An 8,094-nucleotide genomic window follows, 5' to 3' on the forward strand; every position below is an offset into this window, starting at 1 on the left:
CGTAGGTATTCTAATATTATTATATCATTCATGTAACTGGCTCAGCCCAGCCGACGCTAAGCCTAGCTATTTTTGAACAAGCCTAAAATCGTGGGTGTCTGACTGATATCAGAAAAATGGGCCGTACATTAGCACAAGTCTGATATCATTTGGTTCTGCGAAATCTATTTCCGTTCTAAACATTTTAGTGACTTGGGTTTCGTAGTCATAAATTGAACCTTTTTTTTTAAATTTTTCTATAATAAGTACTTATAAACGAATAAGGCTCTAAATATCTATTTTCGGTAGCTTCACGTCATCACTGCTGTTGCATGTTGTTGGATTAGTGCTGCTTGTACACGGCGTCGAACCCACTAGCTAGGCCAGTGGTTCCTAACCTGGGGGTAATTACCCCCGTGGGGGTAAAACTGGTATTTTACGGGGGTAATAAGCTAACCTAATATAACAATACAACAAACATACACATTTTATTTTTTATTACAATTGGGAGGAGGGGTAAAATCAGGTTCCCTAGTTAGTCATAGGGGTGACCGGACTGAAAAGGTTAGGAACCACTGAGCTAGGCTCTAGCATGTCGGTCATCTCAATCCGGCTCGAAGGACCACTTAGTTAAAACAAGTTGCTACGATGCTACGTTACCAAAATAATTATTTTTACATTTTCCTAATCTTGGCACTTTCCTATCTTGTCTCTTTTTTAACTTGCCATTTTCTTACCTGGTCTCTTTCCCAAACTTGTCTCTTTCCTAACTCGTCTCTTTTTTGATTTGCCATTTTCTTACTTGGTCTCTTTCTTAAACATGTCCCCTTCCTAACTCGCCTCATTTATAACTTGGCTGTTTTAGGCCTACAATACCACATTTCACCACACCAACAGCAAAGTTGGCACTTCAGTGGCCAAGTTTATTTAACCCTCGTGCCTTGACACCCTCGCAACGCTCAAGATTCCACTTCTTGAACCAATCGCTACGCTCGTGGTTCAATTTTTGAATCTTTCGCTTGCTCGGGTATCAATATTAGCACGAGCGGTTAAAAAAACTTGGCCACTTTGCCCACCGCTTCGATTATTAATACACTTGGGGAGGGTTGGTTTTGCTTGGAAGCGTAAGCGGGAAGTTGGAGCTTAAACACGACCCAATAATAAAAGTGTCTTGACAAGCTCACGTCGGGCCTACAGCCATCGGCGTACGGCCCGCTATTTCGCTTGTCTAACTTCCCCCTCTCGGGTGACGCTTCGGGCCTTCGGCCCTACGCGGAGCTCGGCCTTCAGCCTTCGCGCGCCTCGACGCTTCGCCGCCGGGCCTTCGGCCCGCCGCCGGCTCGTTATAAAGACAGTTGACATGGTAGAACGCTTGGGAGAACTGCATTCACGCAGCTCGGCCTTCGGCCTAGCTTTAAATTACTTGGGGTTGCACGCTTGGGAGTCGGGGTGAAGCTCCGGGCCTTCGGCCCTCCGCCGAGGTCGGCCTTCGGCCTCCCAGCCTGAAGCTCGCCCTTCGGGCTCGCTTAACCTACTTGGAAATTTGACTTTTGCTCGTGTCCGCCGGAATGTTGAACTTTTCCAAAAAAAATTTTTTACATAGTAATCTTGGGCCCCCAGGCTCGCCGCATGCTAAATCTCAGCGCGCTCGGCCTAACTTGAAAAAAAAAAGTCGGCCATTTTGATTTTTTTTTAAATGCAGTCCCATTTCTCTCGAGGCCCTCTATGACATTTGGCCGACCCTTACCTTAGATAAAATCAGAAAATGGCGAGTTAAAAAAGAGACGAGTTAGTAAAGCGTCAATTTTTGAAAATGGCGTGTCGTCCAGAGGGTAGACCAGTTAAGATAGAGACAAGTCAGACAAGTTTGGGAAAGAGACCAGGTAAGAAAATGGCAAGTTAAAAAAGAGACAAGATAGGAAAGTGCCAAGTTCAGGAAAATGTCGAAATCGTCCTATATACATTCTACGATGAACTAGTGTTACCTAGTTTGCGTTTGTAACAGCGCCATCTTTTATGAAATTTGGTCATCAAACTAAACAACGTATTGTGAGATTTGTGAGAAAACTAAATCACTCTCGTTTTCGTTATGGTGAATTGGGGTAAATCAGTTTATGGGTGATTAAGGTGTAGTATTTGTGAGAGTAGGTACCTATACAAGTCATTTTTTTTCTATAATATAACTGGACTCATATTCACACAATTCTAATAAAAAAACATGTGTCAAACAAGAGTTACGAGCTTATAATCAACCTTGTTCTATCATAATCGTAAAATCCAAACATGGGATAGCTATAAGAATAAGAGCTTTAGGTTCCATTCCATAGCGTCAGCTTTGTTCCTTATAAGGGCTATGACCACTTAGGCAAGTTATAAATAACTGTAAAAAGCTATCTAAGTGCGAGGTGATATCGCACACCGAAGGTTCTGAATAGGTATGATTACTCGCGTTTTTAAGTCTTGATAGCATTAACGAAACAATTTGTATTCCAACGGAAAGATAGTTAGATACGACAACGGAAATATACAATACTATATACGATACGACTGTATGGTAAACTTATGGTTCCGAATTAGTGTAGTTAATCCAAAGTGATTCCAATTCACTTAACAAAATAAATGAACTGAACTGAACTCAATAGGTTAAAGCTGGAAACAAATTATCGGACGCGGCTGACGGACGCGGCTCACAGCCGCGACTTATAGGTATCTAGATAATGAATATACACTGAACTGTGCAAACTATCGGAGGTAAGCCGTGGACGTAACCTTGAGCCTTCGGACATCCGACAGAAATCTGGCGCGCTGGATGTTCCTGACTGTGCACACTTTTATGTCGCGCGCGTCAGCCGCGTCCGTCAGCCGCGTCCGATAATTTGTTTCCAGCTTAATTCTTTCTTTTGAGGGACGGAACCCTAAAAAATTTACAAAGCATTAATTTCGGTACACCATAAATCTATTTAACGCTCAAGGTGACATAAATATATCAATCAGCATATGCGAAATGAATGGTCCATATTCAGGTTGATGGATTCATTACCTATCACGATTTGAAAGTCCTTAACTGAGGAACTTAGAGCGAGCGTTTTCACATTGTTATGTACCTATCTGACTAGCGACCCGCCCCTTTGCAAGGGTTGTACAAAACCTTAACAAAGTATTGTTTTATAATGTGAGAGTAAACTCCATGTAACCGTGTAACGATAAGGTATAAATAAAATAATGGATATAGTTATAGATATGCACTTCCGTCCAAATTAGAAGCAGACATCTGTCTGGCAGCGGGCCAGATCCGATACCGACTCGAAATTGGTCCACTGGAATCAAGGTTTCACCAGCTGATGTATCAAATCTTACTAATATTACAAGGGGTAATCAATTATGGAAGATGTAACGAACGATTATCCAGTAACGTTTAGAAATTGTTCGGATTAATAGGGATTAAGGATTAATAGGTATTAGGGATTAGGGATTAGGGCGGTAGGTAGGGACTAGGGACCTACCGCTTCTTATCGCCATCGCGCGCGACAACATTTCCATCTTCACCACTTAGGGCCAGTGGCTACTTGCATCATCCCACTAACTCGGGATTAACCGGTTAAACCGTTAACCCGGTGTCAATTGTACTGGTAACCATGGTAACTCCAGGTTTCACCGGTTACCCCGGGTTACTGGGATGGTGCAAAGTGGCCCTTAGATGGTTGGCAGTCCTTAACTGTGCTTTTTTTCAGTAACTTCTAGAATCGCACAGTTAAACTGAACCGAGGAATATTAAAATTCCACTTTATCCTTCATATGCGCCACAGAGGGAAATAAAAAATAATTTGTTTTCAAAAATATTTTGCTAGTTTTCTTTCGTACCTAAGTATATATGTTTCACTGTTACACCACTGCTTTCATTTAATATTCATGTTGGAATAGCAACAACCACAATAAATTACATAGACCATATGACACATCTGTTGCTTGTAAACATTATAAATCATAACACTAATAAACCATTCGTAACAAATCGTAGTCATTCACAAGATTTACCATTCCGACCTAGTTTTGGTAAAGTTTTAATATTTAATTTACAACCAAATTAGGAGTGTCGTATGCCCACATGTCAAGTACTGTTTTAGAATAAATGTGTTACAAATTCTTGGTAAATATAATGGTTATAAGACCTTTTGGATTTGTGTAAGTGTAAAATGAGTGGGTTGCTCATGATTGGCATCAGATTACATTTCAGCATTAGCTGTCCCGTACCTTTCAGCAGGCAAGCTGTTGACTCTAACCAATATAAGTTGATCTCCAGAGTCATAGCTTCGATGAGTAATCAAAATCTCAGTTATTCTGGTTTCGTAGAGCGATGACAATGACAGCTCAGTTTAAAAAGACTAATTGATGTAAATGTCTGGACTGGAGACCAATGCCCTTAAATAAAGCAAATGCTGGTTTCACTTGATATTTATTGAGCTCAGTTGTAGACATTATGGGCGCATTCTTTAGCAAAGAGTGAATGAAAACATTTACTTCAGACAACAAAGGATAGGTAATGGAACTTAAAAGTCTTATAACTGCATACGGCTGCACTTGCATCAGCCGTAGGACGCACAACTCAGTCAGTTGCAGAGAAAATTTAAGGTGCTTAGAAGTTAGTATGCAATTGCAAAGGTGCGAATAGTATTGGTGACTGTATGTACTGGAGCGAGCGCAGCTGGAACACCCTCAATTACTGATGTGCCTAAGGAAACTTTCCAAAATTGCGAAATGTTTCGGAAATTTAACGTAGGAAAAATTCGGAAAATTTCTTACGTTTTTGTATGAGAATTGAAACTTTCCAATTTTAAATTTAAATTTCCCATATTCCCTAGTGAAAGTTTCATGAAATTTCCGAGAATTTATAGAATTTTATGGAAACTTTCCGCAACTTGCACATCTGTACCCTCAATCCACGCTAACTTCAATCAAAAACCTATTCGATCCATGCGTCAATCACGAGAACACCAACATATTTATATATATATATATGTATGTATTTGTGTATGTATATGTGTATGTATATGTATCTTATTTTATTTTATTTTTATTTGTGTTATACTGTTTTTGTATTGTGTTTTTCTGTGCTAAAATTCTTATATTGAATATGAAACACCTACTGACATGACATAAATTTATTAATTTCCGCTACCTAAAGGTTGTCTGGAAGAGATCGCTTTTTAGCGATAAGACCGCCTGTTGTTTAACCTCTTCTTCCTGTATTACCCGTATTGTTTTCTGTAATGAGGTGTGCAATAAAGAGTATTTGTATTGTATTGTATTGTATATTTTATTTTATTTGATATTTTATTGATTATATTCTTGTGACATACTTGTTTTGACGATCATAATATGAATTCTTTTAGATTGACATGTAATCTGTATTATGAAATAAATAAATCTATCTATCTATTAGAACAGCGTATTTTCAGTTCAACTTAGTAACCCTCCGACCTATGTCAACTGCGTTATTTTATTCTTAATTGGATATCTTTGTTGTGAATCTAATTTATCATCATCGAGGCTTACTGCCTCCATCTCCATAGCTCGTCGAATTTCAGTCTGTGACCCAAAACTAGTCATTTATTAGGATTTAATGACTGTAAGTACCTACCTAGTAGACTGTTATTGTAACAAGGTTCTATCGCTACACTATTTAATTCATCCTTCAAATCAAACTCAATATTAAAGCTCTTAATTTCGTTTGTTCCCGATGCGACGATAAAACACACTCCAAGAGCCGAGGTACACATAAAATTCAAATTTTACGATCTCGTTTATTCCATTGGAGCCATTATAATTATTAGCATGCAATGATTAAGTGCGCGTAGTAAACGCCGTGAGAGTTGTCGCGCGACAATTGTGGCAATTAGGGCGGCGCGGGCGCCACGCGTGATGTCACCCAGACGGTCTGTACTCCAGTCAACGAGTACAGAATAACACGACGTTCGTATACGGAATTTTACGTTCGTGCACGGAATTTTCCCGAAGACAACATATAATTTTGGGGATATTTTAACTGTGGGGTTTGTTTTTCATTTTTTTTTGTTTTTAGCAGCTGTATGCTAGCTAAATCCGAGTTATATTTTGACGCTTACTTACCTAAATAACTATGTGGTATCCTTTATTCCCTAATTGTATCTTTTTTTAAAGATACTAATAAATCCACTGATTTAAATGATCGATTTCCCAATCGGGTTTAAAATATAAAATATCATTAGTATCAAATTGATGAGGTTAAATATTATAAAACTTGTTAACGAGATTTCTTTTAATGAGTCTCGATACAAATCTGTCTCCGTTGATCAGCGTACATTCCCATCTAGCACACGTGGTTAAACAAACAAACTATGTAGTACCTTTCCTATTTTACTATCCTGTTCCAACAGATAGCCCTCAATTTAAGTCATATGGTTCAATATCTAAGTGGTTCACTGTCGAAAATATGCATTTACCAAAAATACGTTTAAAATGATTGTATGCATACATTACTAGCCATCAATTGTCTCAAGCTGAACATTAAATTTGAGCCTGCATTGTATCTATAGTAAACATTGTACTAACAGCGATCTAAACTGACTAGTAGGTAGGTACTATAACCATTGATGGATCTTACGCATTTGCAATAAGGTCGATTGTTAGCTAACAAATTCATGGCATTGGCATGCGAATAACCTATAATAGTTTTAGTGTCAGAATGAATTCAGGCGTCCCCAATTTGCAGTGATGCTATCTTTATGGTTATGGTCCTTCCGACATTTAATGGCCACGCATTTTGTTATGATGTGTCAAGGAGACTCCGGGGACCATTAATAATCAAGTGCCTAATGGTTATTTGATATTCCTGGTGGCATGAATAATGGATTTGAAGGCGGCGAGGGTTTTCAGGCAAAAACTCTTTAAAGCCATCAAAAGAAACATACATTTTCACCACTGCGAAAAAAAAATACATACGTAGGTACTAAGATGAATTAAACGAAGTCGTTGCTTCCTCGATTAATTCTTTCATAAAAGTAAAACGCTGTTTGGGTTCCGCTTTTCATATAACTAGCTAAAAAAAATCTAGAAAAAACTGCTAGTGCCTCTGCCCGAATTTCCTGTCAGATGCGACTTTTCGGCCGGCAGTTAAAAGGACTGGCAGAGCTGCAGAGTCAAGAGTGTCGGGAGCAGTGGCCGTGGCATGAGCATTTGTGGCATTTTATCATGCCACGGCAACATGCCACCAGACCAGCGGTACCAGCAGCTGGCATCAGCGAACATTTCTCTTCTTCTTTCTCAGTCCCTCATCACTCAGGAACGATCCACTTGGTTTTGCAGACCAGCTATCATGGTCGCTTTTTTATCACTTGTCATGCTATGCGTCACTTTCGCACTTACATATTTGTTAAAACGTGACAGCCATGGTGACAAATGATAAAGAGCCGGCCATCTTAGCCCTACAGATCTAGTGATTTTTCTCCGTTTATCCCGATCTCCCGTTACTCTCATCGATGGAATTTGCCCTAAAATAGCCTAAAATGCCAGTAAATGCTAGTTAAGATTATGTTTGTAAGTTACAAACTTGCGACAAACGTGTCACATTAAAATTATAAATATCATGTGTACTGTATATAAATAGAGAGTAGTAAAAGCAGACGTGAGCTGTAATTAGTCATACTTAACACCGGTAGTTAAGAGAGGAATGCCACCGGGATGGTATGCTGGTTTGAAAGAGATCCTCCCATATAGTACTACGTTGTTATAAAGCCGGGTACAGACTGGCGAGGCGCTCATATAAACCGTCGTCGTCGTAGTTTTAATTAACCTGCAGACATCTGTATTATACCCTCTGGACACTCTCCTCCTGGATACCCTCTGGTGCTCCTACTGCCCTTGTCCTATATACCGATCGGACCACATATTGAACTCTTTTTTCCGACTGGTCCGATTAATCGGACTACCAGGATTTGTTATTCCGCTTCGCCCTACCGATCGGACCACATGATTACCTACTAGCGACCCGCCCCGTCTTCGCACGGGTTAACAAATTATACATAAACCTTCCTCTTGAATCACTATCTATTAAAACCGCATCAAAATCCGTTGCGTAGT

The sequence above is a fragment of the Cydia amplana genome, chromosome 18 (assembly GCF_948474715.1).
Source record: "Cydia amplana chromosome 18, ilCydAmpl1.1, whole genome shotgun sequence".
Lineage (NCBI taxonomy): Eukaryota > Metazoa > Arthropoda > Insecta > Lepidoptera > Tortricidae > Cydia > Cydia amplana.